The sequence below is a fragment of the Macaca fascicularis genome, chromosome 5 (genome assembly GCF_037993035.2).
Source record: "Macaca fascicularis isolate 582-1 chromosome 5, T2T-MFA8v1.1".
Classification (NCBI taxonomy): Eukaryota; Metazoa; Chordata; class Mammalia; order Primates; family Cercopithecidae; genus Macaca; species Macaca fascicularis.
In genome coordinates this window covers 19,563,757-19,581,518 of record NC_088379.1, presented here as the reverse complement: position 1 = coordinate 19,581,518, position 17,762 = coordinate 19,563,757, and the positions used below count along the sequence as shown (strand labels likewise).

Sequence of the window (17,762 nt, the reverse complement as noted above, 5' to 3'; positions counted from 1 at the left end):
TTTAATGTTTTGTAGAGACAGGGTCTCCCTATGTTGCCCAGGCTGGTCTCAAACCCCTGGGCTCAAGTGATCCTTAGGCCTTGGCCTCCTAACGTGTTAAGAATACAGGTGTGAGCCACTGCATCTGGCCTGACTTCCTAGTTTCTTGACTTCAGCAAGGAGAAGATGACATTCATGAGAAGGAAAATTTGCAGGAGAAGCCAGCTTGGGAGACGGCACCAGAAATTCAGTTTCGCACATGTTAAGATGGAGATTCTGCCTAGCAGACATCCAAATGGAGATGCGGGGGCGGCAGTGGTATATGAGTCTGGATTTTACAGAGCAGGTCCTGACTAAAGATAAATTTGGGAGTCATTACAGAATTAAAAAACCAAGAAATTATATGAGATCACTAAGTGAATGAGACAAAATGCTTACATTTATTAAGTGCTTACTGCATTCCAAGCCATTTTCTAAATGCTTTACATATGTTATCTCATTAATCCTTGTAACTAACTCTGCGGTGATTCAATAGTTTGCATTTTCCATTCCCTCTCATTTTTAGACTTTGCCTAGTTTTACAAAGGAGGCTGTTACTCATCAATTTAAGTGTTGTTGATCATGACCAAAAGAGAGCAACAAAATTATTTTGACCCTAAATCAAAGGTCAGCAAACTTTTTCTGAAAAGGGCCAGACGGTAAATTTGTTAGGCTTTGCGGGCCGTATCTTTTGTAGCAATTTCTCTACTCCATGGCTGTGCCTTGAAAGCAGTCATCAACTACTCACGAAAAAATTACTGTGGCTGTGTTCCAATTTAACTTTATTTACCAATCCAGGAAAAGGCAGGATTTCACTTTAGGCTACAGTTTGTAGACCTCGATCTAAATGTGTGATTTGAATTAATTTGATGTTTTATATTGATAAAATCAGAAGACAAATAACCTAAAAAGTGCAATATTTTCCAGTAAGCAATCCACTCTGGGTAATAAGTTTTGATGCTTGCAGACTGCATATTACAGTGGTCTTAAAATGAAGAGCATCCTGAAATCTAGGAAATTCCGGAAAACACAAGGCCTGGTGGGATCATTCCAGATTTTCCATACCTTAGAGGCCTAGCCATGGAAATATGGTAGAAGGAAGGGGGCTAGGTACATGTACTGAGGCACTGTTTGCCTAACAAGCATACAGTTTTTACTTAGATTGTATGTGTAAAGAGGTAGTGTGACTTTGGGGAAGCTACTGCATATTTTGTGCAGGGGAGGGTCATCTTATTATTTTGATTCTTAATTCTTTACTCTGGAAAATAATTATTTCTGATAATCTACTTAACTGAAGTCTTACAACATCAGGACTTTTGTCTTCTGGATGCTTACTATATTCAAGAAGATTCCAAGGTAACAAAATTGACTAACTTCAACTGAGTGAGTTACACTTTGTAAGAAGCATGGCACATACCCTGGTACAAAGCAGGCACTCAGTAAACATCAGCTCATTCAGCCACTCATTCAAAAACTATCTTGTACTCAAGTCTTTAATTGACTCTATAATTCAGATCTCTATAAATCCTTACATGTACTCATAGTCATCCCACAAATGCAAGTTACATTTATCTGGTTGACTTTTCACGACAGGATAAAGTTAACATTTAGCCTGACCTTCTAGGCATGCCACAATCCATTTTTACCTATTTGCTTATACCTATGACTTCATTTGGAATGCTCTGATCCAGTTAGAGCCAACACCCTATTATTCTTCAAATAAAAACTTTCTAGAAAAATTTCTTAAGATTTTATTCATGTTCTTTTCATATGGAATTTCCTTAGCCTGCACTAAATGAAATTTCCTGTCCATTACTAAATGAAGGCATGTCTGCTTTTTCCAGAACCAATTCAGTGTGGCCCTTCTCAACCGCTCCAGTCCATGATGTTTAGTCCCTTCTCTAAAATCTTACAGCACTATCCTTTGAACTACACTCATTTAATTACAAATTTTTTAACACTCAACTCGAAAGCCTTAAGCATGTATTCTCTTAGCCATACTCATTTCATTATTAAATTGTGCTGTGTTACTAAACTGCAAACTCCTTGAAGTCCAACACCACATGTTTTTAATTTTTCTCCCAGTGGAGTTAAGGACAGTGCCTTGAATGCAGGGGATCAATCAGTATCTGCTGTGTGCAAGGACCACTGGTTGTCATACCAACTAGAAATTGTAGCCACCTACACTCCAGAGAGCATTTAAAATCCTTTCCCTAGGAAAAGCCTGCCCATACACACTTTCTCACAACTGAGTGAAATAATGAATGAATGATCTCAGGAATTTAGTCCAAGAAAATAAGGAGCAATGTTGCCACACATTTTTATGAGGAAAAAAACCTTTTTATTTTAATAAACGTATAGAACAAGTTAAATGTCCACTAATAGAAGATAGGATATATATATATATTACAGTTTAGGACCATCGGACAGTAACTAAATTAATAATTCTATAAATAATGAATAATATGGAAATATGCTTATGGTACAGTGGTAAGCAAATATGTGGAAGACAATTCTATATGCCATATGTTCTCAATTTTTAGAATTTAGATAACTTTGACATGCACCTTGCTTCCATACACTTCTTTCCATTTCAACCATCACTCCTCTTGGTCAGGTCTTATCACATTTCCCCTGGGCTACCATATTAGCTTTCTAAACAGACTTCCTAGTTCCAAATTGTTTCTTCAAATCTCTACAATTCAGCCCCCAATTAAAGCATCTACCTACATTTCCATTTATATCTTGCCAGTTTCCATCCATCTATGATCCAATCCAACCATTTACTGAAAATACTTCCCGCTGTCTTCATATCCCTCAACATTTTCCCAGGGCTTCTGCTCATCCACCTCTAGTCATAAGACTCTTTTCTTGTCTTAATGGTGAAGCGCAGTTTTCTTAAAACACTACAAAAGCCATTCCTTCCTCTTTTCCTTTTTCTTAGACAGAGTTTCGCTCTTGTCACCCAGGCTGGAGTGCAGTGGTGTGATCTCGGCTCACCACAAACTCTGCCTCCTGGGTTCAAGCAATTCTCCTGCCTCAGCCTCTGGAGTAGCTGGGATTACAGGCATGTGCCACCATGCTCAGCTAACTTTGTACTTTGAGTAGAGACGGGGTTTCTCCATGTTGGTCAGGCTGGTCTCGAACTCCCGATCTCAGGTGATCCGCCCGCCTCTGCCTCCCAAAGTGCTGGGATTACACGTGTGAGCCACTGCACCTGGCCTCCTTCTTCATTTTCATATTTCACTTCTTCCCACTCCCTGCATGCATCCCAACCTGTGCTGTGTCATTCCCTTTAAGGTCAGTATCTGCCTTCCCCTGACAGCCATTCCCTGGAGGTCAGAAACACTGTTATTCATATTAGTATTTCTCCAAGTGCAAAACATGAAGCTTTATCCACAAGGGAGTCTAGAACCTTTTAATTCAATTGAAATTATAGATAAGCATATTTTAAGTTCTGAGTCTTCAAAGTGAAGCTTAAAAAAAAAAACTCTTTCTAAAACCATCTATTAATAGAAAGATTTGGGGGGTCAGAATTAGTCATTTAGGGAACTTGACCCTCTAAACATATGTATCACTCACAGTAAATAAAGATGAGTACCTATAACTTAAAATCCACGATAGTATATAGAGCATGTTTGAAGTAATCACAAAGAGGCAGATAAATTACAGATAAATTGCAAAGACGGTTCTGCAAACAGAGGGAAAGCCGGAGTTAAAAACTCACTGGCTGGTTGGGCACCTTTGTTCAGGGAGTAACTTGCCCAACCATAGGACATGGCCCTGAATTACTATTCCCTTTTTAAGAGGGTAGTTTCAAACTGTTTCCTAAAACTAAACCCTGGTCTCAGGATACAATGGCAAAAAATAGCTTCGTATATTTACAGAAGGAAAATAACATGACATTTTATTGTGACATGAAAAGAATATGCAATGTATCCTGTCCAACACTGTGCAGCCTACCATTCTAAATGGGAGACAGGAATATAAACACAGCACACTCTGGGAATCTGAAAACATATATCTGGGCTTCTTTATTTAAGTTAATCATTATGTCATATGTTAACAATATGTTATTATAGGGTTTAATTGCTTGTGTGTCTAACAAGTTCTCTTGTCAGTTAACCTTTCACCCATAGATAGATAATGAAAGGCCACCTCTGTTGTGTCGCTGTGTAGTTCATTAGGCAGAAACGCCGACTGTTTCCTCTACCAGTCTTAAGTCAACACAGTGCCTATCCCAAGCCAAAGGCATTCTAACAGCTTCTGGTGGCTTTCATCTGGCTGGTGGTTGCTGTAAGATTCAGAAGCTAGCTAAATAAAGTATGTGATATCCACATACACACACACAGTCTGAAGATATATTTTTTTCTAGCATTCCTTTGGAAGCATACCTTAAACTCACAGATAGCAACAGTACAGTTGACAGCACTAGTTTTTAGGAAGTGGAGGAGGAAGTGTGAGAATGCAATGTGGCTATGAAGAAAAAAAAATCATCTTTGTGAATTTTTAAAATTCAAATGATTCTTCTTAAGCATATTCTACCACAGTGAAAACTGTGCAAATCACTTAAGTACTTTAATTAAGCAAAGAACACACCCCTCACATTTCTGTTTTCAAGATTTATTTTTGCAATTAAGGTAATGAATCTATTCAAGACAATTTCAGTTTTTTAAGAGTTCTCCTAATTGTATAATTTTTTCCAGCTTGTAAAATGCCTGATAAGAGCTCTTCAGATTTTCCAAAACATTCCTCTTACATCACGTTGTGAGACATACTCTGAAGGCAGCATTTATGCACTTGGAACAGGATACTCAGGGTCCAGGAACAACACCTATTAACTCTAAAATTAAGTAAGTCACTTTGCTTCACACCTCTGGTGGCCAAGTATTTAAAAAAAAAGAAAAAAGGCAAACAGTCTGCAGCTATGAATGAAGGCTCAGGAGTCCTTTCATAATATTCCAGTTGATTGTGGTCCTTGTTGAGAGGTCTTACCTCATTTCCCACACATTTTCTGACCTATTTTGTCTGCCTTTTCTCAGAAGGATTTTTCTTGCTTCACTGTGGACTAAGCAGTAAACTAATTATCTTGTTCAAATCCCTTTGTAACGCCCCTAATCCTATTAGTTATAAGAATGTCTGAATACTGATTGCAAACCTTTTTTTTTTTTTTCTTTCTGTCTTTTTAAAGAGAGAGACAGAAAGAGAGAAACGTCCAGTGGTTTTGTCCTAGAGGATGGGGAGGGGTTGCAGTGAGCAGCTATAGCCAGTTCACTGAAGGCAAAGGCAGTTCTGCCCAGCCAAAATTGCAGCCACCTCACAGACAGAAAAATTTCTCTCCTGCATTCCTTCCTTCCTTCCTTCCTTCATTCACTCATGTTCTGTGTCTGTCTGAGTCTGTCTCTCTCTCTCTCACACACACACACAGAGATGTACTTACACACACACACACACACACACACACACACACACAGAGATTTAGTTATCATTTATATCAATTGGAATGTCTTACAATAATCACGTTCCAAACACTCCTACTCACAGTAGAGCATGCGGAACCCTGGTCCCAGCCAGAGTTCAACTTCACTTTCCTCCTATTATCAGGGACATTTTAATGAAGAGGGTGACGTTATTGCAAGAAGTCAAATAAGCCATATGAAGTAGAGGAAATGAACAAATGTTACGGTGGACCTTGACCAACCCTTCCAGTCTTAACTTCTTTTCTTCAAAGAACTCTCACAAGTCTTGTTAAAGCACTCTCCCTCTGCCTCTGCAGAAGATGCCAAGACCACTGCCTCCTGCCATCTATGACTGAGGGAACTTTAATCACTTTTCCTTTTTTGTTCCCACTGGGGAAGGAGCCAGACTGCAGCGAAAGGCTTGCAGTCAGAGTCGATGTTAAAGAGCATGAAATTTATCTGACTTCCATAAAAGACGCGTTTAGCCCTTCCATTCCTGCTTTTGCCAGGCGGGCTGCTCTGGGGATAGCTGCTCTGTCTTAAAAAAACAAAAACAAAAACAAAAAAACCCACAAAGACTTGCTTTACATATAGAGGCACAATATTACTTCTTAGCATCCAATTTTCCCAGTCCACCTCGCCTGCCTACTCCATCCCCTTCCAAAACAGTCTATGTTCTTGACATGTAAAGTCAACTTTTTACAATTAGTAAAAGTGTCTCCTTATTGCATTATTTTTTTCTGATAGTAAAAGAAGGTATTGTTTTAGAAAGGACCTTGAAGAAGATATGATTTGAGAGAGGAAAACCCATTCGTTAACATTATTTCTGGGACCTGAGAAAACTTACAAACATGGGGAAAGTGTAGATTCCTTAGATCCGATCTCAGGCTGCCAACATAACACGGTTCAAATACTAAGTGCTTCTATTTTGATCTATCGCCATCTTTAGCAACCAAACAGTCTGTTAAGACACAGAAAGTTGGGTTTCTTCTGGACAGTTAGTTGACATACAAGAAAAGAGTTAGTGAGTGTCAAGTGTGTCTGTCGATGGTATAGATGTACATGTGGATCTCAACGTAGAGCCCGTGGTAAAAAGGAAGTGTGTATCACTCCTGGGATACACATGGCCTGCTGCTCTAAGGAAAGTAAAGGCCTAAAGAAAGTGTCATGTCCTTGTTAGCAGTAAACTGTAATGAGAATATGAGGCCCCGTGGGCGGGAGCATGAGCAAGTTGTATGGTACTTATACAATGTGTTATTGAATGCAGAAATGATTCTAGGTAGTTGAAGGAAATGTGTTTTATACAACAGGATACATAAATAAATAGGTAAGTAACTTGTGGTGAAGGTTAAGTTAAGGATTATTCATTCACAGTAAGTCTTGTCCCAAGTAAGAGGTGAACTATAAATTTAGTTGTGTTCTTGGCAAAGAGAAAAGATGTTCTGTCTTCGATATTAAAACATACCAGCTATCCAGGAAAAACACACTTTTTTCCCTGACACTGCAGTAGAGAGTGCATCTGCCTGAGAGGCCACATGAGAAAACAGTGCATAATGTCCTCAAAAACATTTCTACATAAATACAAGAGTAGATGTCTCAGCAGCATCTTAGAATATCCCTCAAGAAAGTCAAGGGCATAATAGCAAGTGACGATGCTAGGACCAAATTCACATAGCTGAGTATGAGCCTGCAACTCCAATGGTCTAGCTTGTAAGATATACCCTAAATCTGAAAATTATTAACGTAATATACGACAGTACAGAACATGTGTAAAGAAACAAGAAAAAAAGAATTTAAAAAAGTATGCTAATCTAAAAATAGTAATTCTTACAATGTACTTCCCAGACTGCTTAGTCTGTGTTTCTTTCAGTACGATACAGCCAACATCTTATGTTCTGTATAATTGTAAAAAACTCATATAAACTTTTCCTGGTTGGTTTAATTTTAGTTTTTCTTCAAAGGCACTAAATAAAAATATAATCTGTTATCCTCATTTATTTAGAATATGATAGATGGATTTTAATACTCTCCACTGATGTCCACTGCCAGCAGATGAAATCCAAGCATGGCCTAAAGAGATCGACTAGAGCTGGTCCCTCTTCACCCTTCAGCTTCATTTCTTGCTACTCTCTTCTTCACTCATTGCTATTTCTGTTACTCAGAAACAACAATATAAATTTATGGCACAGGGATTTTCCATTTCCTGATTTCTCTCGCTCTCAAATGCAGTTGATTCTTTGCTCCTTCTCTGCATTTGGGATTCAGCCGAAATATTCATTTCTCAAAGAGGCTGTCTCTGATCCTCCTGTCTAAAATAGCTCTCCCCTTTTCCCACTCCATCCCATAACCCTCTTTTATTTACTTCCTGTTAATGTTATCTGAAATGATCTCATTTGCTTCTCAAAAATTTATTCATGTATGTAATGATTACTTCTAGGTTCTGCACCATCAAATGTAAGTGCCAGGAAGACAGAAAACTTTTTGCTTCATTTATGTCAATAACTGTGAAATAGAATAGGCTCCTTCATAAATATTTGCTGAAAATAAGAATGAACTAAATTTTCCATGAGAAAAGACAGTGTCTTTCCAAATATAGAATAATGACTTAAATTACCATCCACATTTTAACATTTAGAAAAATTGGGATTGCATAGGAAACTTCATGGAAACATATGAAAAAAAATAATTTCTGCCTTGATTAGGAAACAAGCAGAGGAACCAATAAACTCCCACCGAAAACCAGTCTTTAAATGATATAAAATTACTTTCCGTCTATTTTGAAAAGCACCTCTGTGTGCCCAGGATATGTCCACAAACTTCATGTGTTTAAGAGGCAGCCTGATCCCCATGAAGCAGCTTCAAAAGAATGTCAAAGTCAAAACATCCATCTGTGCCATAGAGGACCTGACAGCTCATAACAAAACCACAGCAAATGGACTGACTTCCTAAGACACAAAGCTCCGTGAATATGGAGGAAAAGTGATGTGATTTGCTAGCCAGCAGCTCTCAGGCCACAGCCCCTCCTAATCCCCAATTGATACTGACAACTGCAGTGACCAGGGCTAAAGTGGACTTCAACTGGTGAGCAGGATAGATGCCACTTTAGCATGTCAGCAATTTCCCATTTAAAATTAATACTGTACAAATGCCCTTCCATTAGCAGAGTCAAATTATAGTCCTGGAAGCTCTTGTTTAATGGAGAAAAGGATGCAGAATACTACAGAAGTCAGGCCAGAACCCAATGGAAAGTCTAGCTGTTAGATGGAAGGAGAGATGATCCAAGAATTGTAAAATACTGTATTTTCTATTGTGGCCACTTAGGGGCACTCAAAGGCCTAGATATCACTTTTTGAGTCCATATTATAGAACCCAACATTTTTAGTGTGAAACAGCAAACAATATGTAATAAATATATCTCAGCATATTTTCCTAGTGAGTATCAGTTCTCCTCACATGAATACAACTAAGTTTTCTTAGTTAACAATAATGAAAAACTTCAAAACACATTTTGAGGAAGAGAAAAGCAAGTAAGTGACTACCATGAGTTAAGATAGTATTTTCCCCTAGGTAAACAACAGTGGATATGACAGTTTAAAAGGCACCAGGGGACTCATGTGGCATGACGGCAGGGCTCCATCTCACCCTGAGTGGCAGGTATGCAGGCATTTCCTTTATTCTGTATATTTATGTGGGATATTCTGTGTACATGTGTGTGTGCTCTGCAAAATAGTAATTACTTCTGATCACGGTTACATTTTACAATCTGAACTTTAAAAATACATACTAAAAATAAATTTGAATCCAAGAGCTCTAAGTACAGAGATCAAACATATGACATTAAGAGTCAAACATGGGTTTAAATCTACTTCTTTTACTCCCTGTGAGACTTAGTCCTCAGCTTTCTCTTTGCTGTGAACGACTATGAACGTGCAGACTTTGCATTGTTGTACTGTGAATGAGATGAGTGAGAAGTAATTAGCACAATATGGATCATGGGGTAGCAATTCAAAATGGGTTTTCTTCTCTTCCAAGTCCTTCAAGTTTGTAATTTAGGTCAGAAGACTTAGAAATGAAGAGAGGCACAGTAAAAAGTATAGAGAACAATTGATTAAGAGACATGAATTTCAATAACATTCTATATGTAGTTGGGGAAAAAAGAATTGGAGAGAAAAAGCAATAATCTATTCATAGTATCTAATCATTACTGGGAAGTTTTTAGAAGACTATTACCAGTAGTGATTATCACCCATTGTTAGAAAGGTTAAAAAAAAAAAAAAAAGAAAAGAAAAGAAAAAGAAAAAGAAAAGAAAAGAAGAGAAAAGAAAAGAAAAGAAAAGAAAACAATGCAAATTCACAGCTTTCCCTGGCTTTCCCGGGGTGGCTTCACTTCACTTGTTCAAAGACACCAACAATGTTGGAAAAAATGAGAGCTCCTACAAGAACACTGGCCTGCAGCTGTTATTAATTAACTTTGGACACAAAATACCATACTCATAAGCACATCACGTAGATAGGTTTTTAAAACACAGCCATATGCTTTCAACTTTTAGAATCTATAATGACAAATTTTTCACCACATATTTTTGATTCTCTGGATGTACAGACTCATTGTGTAAGAATATAATTTTTCCTATGACCTTTGAAAATGAAAAAAAAATGGGTCCTAATCGGTTACAGGACATGTATATGTACATTAACAGAGACACATACTCTTAATGTTTTATATTAAAATACTGACATTAATATCCTTTTCCTGAAGGAACACCACCCAAGGAGGTAGCATGGTTTAGTAGAACCTGTGATGTTATTAAAACTAAAAGCTATTGGTTCAGGCCGGATCACAATCATTTACAGGCTGTGGATTCTCAGGGAAAATCTCTGCTTTCTTTAAGCCTGTCTGTGCCTTTCAATTGAGGGTTGAAATCTGCTTATCTTGCAGATTTTCTAAGGATGGAGATAAAATAAACATCCTTCTTAAGCTCGTGACAGCTATACCAAAAATGTTACATAGTGTTTGGTTAAAGCTTAGACTATAGAGGGCAGGTAAGATTCAGATTCTGGAGTGCCTCTACCTGGGCTCTACTCCTAACTCCTAAATTTACCAGTTCTGAGACCCTGGGCAATTTACCTGCCTCTCTGTAACTGTTGATTTCTCTGGGAAAAACAATGAAATCTTCCCCAGACAGTTGTTTTGGGGTTTAAATGAAATAATATAAGTCTGGCCCATATGCACTGCTTATCATTGTATTTTTTATCATCATTATCAAATAACAGGTAATCTTTTTATTATGCACCAGTAGCTTTTCAGCCAAGTATTATTTCCTGCTCTCTAGAGCCCAGTTCTTGTTTCTTAAGTTACGGTTTAAGGTTCTCCCTCTTTTTCTTTTCCTCTTCAATCAATTTCCAAAATCTGAAGCTACTTTAAATACATGTTCCTTACAATTTTAGTTATCACCAGCATGCAAATGGCCCTACCCGTCAAACTCTAGATCCTTTCTCATTAATACCATCTTACTCAGTGCATCTTTCCAGGTCATCTCTGATTGGACAATACACTGCCAAATCTAGTGAAATATGATTATTTTGCAAAACTGTTTTTCCTCTACCATCTTTTCTGACACAAAATTCCCTGTTTTCTAAAGAATCTGATTCCCCAGTCTCTCCATTCATTCTTTTGCTAGCTTTGAATCTGTCTTTGTATACATCATTTATAAATCTTCCCCATCTATGTGGCCTCCTACACAGTGAAGGTTGTACTCAACTCTGTGCTCATCTGCCAGCAGTCCTGGTGACATCTTTTCCTTCCCTACTGCCTCCGCATCCCAGGTTTGGAGCTGCTTTGTTCAAGCATGTGTTGGTTAAGCCGAAGTCAGCTGCCATGGGTTAGGCACCACACCACACACTGAGAATGCAATGGTGAAGACGGCAGCATCCCTGCTCTCAAGAAGCTCACAATACATAAAGGCACACTGAGCAAAACACTCATTCACACACTAGTCTAACAGGAAAAAAATCACAGGTTTCCAGAGAAGCTCCTAAGGTGACAGCAAATCCCAAACTGAATTGTCAGGGATAGTACAGAAGAGTCTTGAAAAACTCATGGTCATACAAAGGATTGGGGTAGGAGGGAGAGGCAGGCAGAGAAAGGGACATATGAAAAAGCATGGACTCTGCAGTTCAGTGTAGCTGCAAATAACGCTACACTGGAGTTTTCTCCATTTACTACTTTAAGTTTTCAGCAAAGGTACCACTTTCTCATGTAAAGTGTTCATATAAAATCTGTTAACTTTTTGGATATTTGAAAGACTCTAAAGCATTTCTTAGGGGCTTAAAATTGAACTCACTAAAAGGAATTTCTATGTATTGAGAGTGGCTTTTCCCTTTACAAACTGACTTATGGACAGGAAGATTTAGAAAATAATATTTTTAGAAAGTAATTTCCAGCAAGTTAAAATTGTATCTAATCAATATGACATTTCTTTAAACGGGATCCTTGTTCTCTACAGTAGATATACACCACACACATGTATAGACTTATTTTTTCTGAGACTATTTCATTCATATAAATAATAGCCATTAAAAACTTGGAAGGTATTTATAGAAAAAAAGACTTGTTGAAAGTTCAGGAGAAATGGACAATGTTTTTTTGTTTTTGTTTGTTTGTTTTTGTTTTTTTTTTGGATGGTGTCTCGCTCTATCTCCCAGGCTAGAATGCGGACCATGAGTTTTTTAAAAATGACATTTAAAAAATATTAAACAAAACAATAACAGTAGCTCTGCAAAAATACAACAAAATAGAACAAAGCATAAAACTTTGTGAAAAAATTAAAACTTATTGTTTAAATACAAAGTCATTCATTTAAAAAAATAAGGTTTGCCTGTATCCACAAAGTCTGAAGGTCAAAAACAATCCAGAAATTGCTAGAGCTAAACTAAAACTTCATGAGCACTCATAATAAACTTCAAACACTGTTTAAAACATACCAAAAGTTCAGGGAAAATAAGCAAATGCCATCCTTTGGGAAAAAGACAAGGGTTTTCATGAGACAAATTATGCCTTATCAATCAACTGAAATATTTAGAAAGAATAAATATGTAAACCAAAAATATATAGACATATTTTATTTGGACTTGCAAATCTGACATTAGTAAAGTCTCATTCATTGTTACTTTAAAATTTGAGTTACCATGGTACTGAGGTGGATTGATAAATACAGAAATATCTACTAAGGGATATCTAGAGATGAAAACAAAAGGTAATGAACACCTGGTAAATCTCTGCAAGCAAAGGGGGCCTCTCACAGAATGTTAACAAATGCTTCTATGACTATTTATAAAAATATACAAATGCCCCAAAGCAGATGTGCCCATTGACTTTGTTTCTTAGTGACACACTTGGCATTAAAACAAATTCAACTAGAAAACAGAGCTCTATGGAATCATGCTAAATTTCTGTATTTTGTCAAATCTAAGTATTTTAATAAAATTAGATGACAAAAAATGATATGTGTGTTCTCTGAACAAATGGATACTACAGTATTTGAGGAAAACCCATACATGTGAAATTTTATTGTATGAGATGTTATAACACGCCTGCTATTTTTGAAGCTTATGGAAAAATTCACGGGCTTTTTGCATCGTTTGAACTTCTTAACGTATTTTCTCAAATTACTTTAAACATTTTTTCTACACTAGAATTTTATTCTGGAATTCCATAGGTAGTCTTATGGGTAAGTAATCTAATTCAGAAGGAAGGCCTGTCAGAGAACAATAAAACGTTGTCATTTTCATGAAGTTAAGGTGCTTTGAAATGGACAAGCAAGTTTTATCCATTTTTTATGGCTAGTTTGTACTAACTTGATCAATTTAACATTCCTGGAAGGTGGCAGTAGTTGATGGAAAAGTGTGCCAACGAAAATATTAGTTCCGTGTATGTTCTATGCCAACTCTGAGTAACATGATAATGAACAAATGGTTTCATTTACACATTTAATTTACTAATTTTATGAAGCAATCTAAAATATTCCCTTTTCCAGAAGAATCAATCTTTAAAAGTAAACCAATGAAGAGACAGATTGCCAATAGATTCTTTAACCATATAAAATTCATATATCAAGTTGATCACATGAGCCAAAATTACATTCCTTTAAGGAAACACATGTAATGCAAAGTGATACTTAAAACTCAAACATTTAAATGAACTCCTAATCATCCATTCTTAGTGGTGTAAACACAGAGTAAGCTTAGAATTTTCCTTACTCATAAAGATAATTTTAACATATAACATTTATATTTGCATTACATTTATAAGTTCTACCTTCAATATTTGATTCCTTCATTTGGTATACAAATGTTCACTGTCTGTCCCTTAAATGCCAATCATAGTACTGAAGGTTTAAGAGAGAGATCCCATGTGAAATTGTGAGAATCAAAGGCAGACCTCTTGTGGCCAGTGAGAATTCTACCACTTCTCCATTTGTAATCAGAAGCACTCTCTTCTTCCACCTTGAAATATAATTTAAATCCTAAATGACAAATTTGTGCAAACATGTTAAACTTGGTATTTCTCAAATTCTAATTTAGTCACACTAAAATTATAAATTATAATTTATAGTTTGCTAAATTGTAAATTATAGTATACTTTTAAAAAAATTCTTTACTTTGGTAACTATTCAGGGATGTTGCAGAAAATGTAAATAATGAGCATTTGAATTATGTTCACTAAGGGTATCTATTTAAATCTTTCTATTGTCCTAAGTCTCCTTTTCTGGGTTTTAAATATGCCTCCTTTATCTCAATTAAGTTGGTTTTCCAGAAATTAAACAAAATAAGATCATCCGCAATCTCAATGTTTCCCCTGTGTCTGTAAGTGGATTTACTTTGGTTGTACTCTAAAAATTTGGGTCTAGTATATGCAAACTGTGAGTCATTCCTCTGGGAGAAGGCATGAAAGAAACATGGGGGTAAACCAGATGACAGAAGCATAATAGAGATTTGGATAATGATGTCTTAGAAAGCATAAAGAAACATAAGGAACAAGAAATAAAGGCAAGTGAATAGGTTAAACATACATTTTCTAACCACCTCCTCCCACCCCCCACCACAATAAGTAATTTTAAAAAGATTGGCTAAAGTTAAAAGTGCCATGTGGAAAAAAAATCAGAATGACATTGAGTATTCTGCACATCCATTTCACTCCGACCTCCTATTTCCATTCTCATTTTTCATCCTTCTTTGCTTCATGGATGCTGGCCTCCTTTCTGTTTCTCAAAAATCCTATCTTGTTGCTGCCTCAGATCTCCCATAGGTAAAGTCACCTTTATGGTGGTCTGGCTGTATCTCATTCAGGCCACTGTGCAAACGTCTTCTCAGAGGCCTGCCCTGATCAGCCCATCTGAAAGAGCCTCTCATGCCCCCTTCTGCCCACTGCCTCTCATTACACTAAAGCAATCTTAATTATTTCGGTATTTACCTGTTAACATTAGGATGTAAGCTTCCTGGAAGCATGGACTGTGTCTGATCTGTCCACACTGATGACCTGTATTGCACCATTTGAAATTGTCAGCTTTTTTTGGTCAATCAAAATGATCAAATATTGGCAGTTTCCTATGGCTTAGATGAATATTCTTGTGCATGAAACTGACTAAAAATATATGACTAATGAAAAGTTCCTCCACTAATTTTCACTTTAACATGTATTTCTTTTCCCCCAAATAGCCAAAGACAGATGAGGGACTATGCCCATGATAAATATTCCAGCTATGTTAATTCATGCCTGGATTAATTATGATCTCATCTTGACCTCTCTACTAAAAGTCAGACTAATTAGAAAATATTTTTGTTTTTATAGCATACTATCTATAATTCGTGTTGACAATGCATGCAATTTGCAATCTTTTTGTGATACAGATATATCAATATGTAAATTTGAGTCATCTCATTGAGATGACAATTAAAATGTATCATGCAGTGTGAACTTGGATCAAGGAAGAACAAAAAGGAGCCAAGAAATGAACTCTGAAATCTACTTGCTAGTGACAGAGCATTGGGCCAACAGCAACACGTTGTGGAGGTATTCTGTCCAGGCATCCATTAGAACAATGCGGAAACAATTCCTGTAGATCTCTAATAAGCATAGGCCGAATTTTCTGACAAAAATGAACAAAAAACCAAAGCATAGATCTGAAAAATAGTCTTGCATGGGCATGCATAGGTGCTGTCAAATGGAGAAAGGGAAGAAGGAGGGAGGCAAAGAAAACATTCCATTAAGAATTACAAAATGCTTGGAGTCTCTTGACATCAGAGCTGGATTTCATAGGCTATGTTAGTGAACTGCAAGACTTATCAGCTGCCCACAGGATCCCTCTCATCTCATTACATTGTAAAAATACATCTATTTATATTTTTTCTTAATCTTTTGGGGGCTGGGGAGAAGGGAATATTGATGCTTCCAAAACAAATCTCTACAAAATACAAAAGAAATGATTTACAATGCATTTTAAATGGCTTTGTAAGAAAATCTGATCCATGCTTTTAAAAAAGTTCATCGTTAAATTTAAAGCTTTCCTTCTAACTCCTTCGTATGTTGCTCCTTTTAATGTCAACAGGAAATCAACAATGAAGAAGAGACATATGGTGAAGGGAGGGACAGAGGAACTCATCGTGAATCAGCTCTCTTCACTGCAGGCAAGAAATGAAAAGTTTATATTTTTAAATGTTACTACAAAATGTTCCACTGGCAAGCCTGGGAATTCTAAGTGGCATGTAAAGATCAGACTAAAGTCACTTTCAGATATACCTGGGATTTGAAAGCTGTGTCTGACTTCTTGGAAAAGGCAAGAGTCTGATACATATTTTTAAATAATGACATCCTTCATCTTTCTCCAAATCTTTCATAAAATTTAGGAAACTAAAGGTCATCCCCATTTTAATATCTGGGCTAAAATGCTGACACTGCTAATTACCTTTTCTTTTAATTCCCTCTATTCTACTTCCAGGTATCAGTTTTAGAAAATCAAGAATGGTGTTTTAACTTGCTAGGGATGCCATCAGAAAATACCAAAGACTGGGTGGCTTTAAGAACAGACATTTATTGTCTCATAGTTCTGGAGGCTAAGAAGTCCAAGTTTAGGATGCCAGCATGATCCGTTTCTGGCAAGGGCTTTCTTCTTGGCTTTCTTCTTGCTGTATCCTCACACAGCAGACAGAAAGAACAAGCTCTCTGGTGTCTCCTCTTATAAAGACATTGATCCCATCATGAGAGCCCCCGGCCATTACTTCATCTGAATCAAATTGCTTCTCAAGCACCCCACCTCTAAATACCATTGCATTGGAGGTTAGGGCACCAACATTTGAATCTCTTCCTCTGTTTTTTCCTCCCTTTTTTCTTTCTCTCCCTCTCTTTCTCTCTCCTTTTCCTTCCCTCCTTTCTTCACTTCTTTTTCTGTAAATTTCTTATTAATCTGTCTTAGTTTCCACATCTTTAATCTATGGCCCCTAGTTCCTAGGGTTCCACAAGGATAAAATTAGGCAATGTTTGTAAAACATTTGACACCTAATATTGATTAAATAAATAATAGATACTATTTTCAGGTAAAGTTGAAGGACCATGAGGGCACAACTTAGTGTCTGGCATAGTAACTGGCATACAAAGTGTTGTATCAATATTTGTTGAATGAATTAATAATGAAAGACTAATCACTTGGAAAAGGAAGCCTAGTGAGTGCTTCTGTAAGTACAGCATGATTCTCAAAGGCTTCTTGGAACTAAACATCTGCCTCAATCCAACAGCACCAAGTTAGACTGTGGGTCAGTCATGTACTCATAGTTGTAGTATGTGGACAGAGAAGATCCTATCCAAAACCTATTGCTAATAATGTATGCATTAGAAGTGAGGAAAGTGGAGTTGAACTTGGGCAGTTATTTAAGAAGACAGTGCAATGAACTATGAGTCTAAAGAAGGATGAGTAGGGAATGATTTAGATATTAGAGACAGTGGTTATCATTTATTGTTGAAATCTACCATTTGAAGTGCCTGGTTTGGCCCTATTTTATTTCAAGAAACCATATAGACAGCTGCACAGAACCCCCATGAGCCATGTTTATGTACCACATTGAGTTACTTTAAACCTGTGACTTTTTCTAGGACCAAAAGAAAGGGTAGACGAAGGCGCAAGGAAATCTCTGAAAGCTAGGACTTATCCTACGATATAGAAAACTGTGTGAAGGGTACAAAACACACCATCATCAATCTCCTGTTCTTAATACTTAACTTTAATACAAGTT

The 17,762-nt window shown here is 36.9% G+C and overlaps 1 protein-coding gene across 2 annotated transcripts in view; it reads right to left on the bottom strand.

Moving 5' to 3' along the window:
• Positions 1-17,762, bottom strand: part of SLIT2 (slit guidance ligand 2) — a 370,550-nt gene that overhangs the window by 180,779 nt on the left and 172,009 nt on the right. The gene's annotated exons all lie outside the window — the stretch shown is intronic.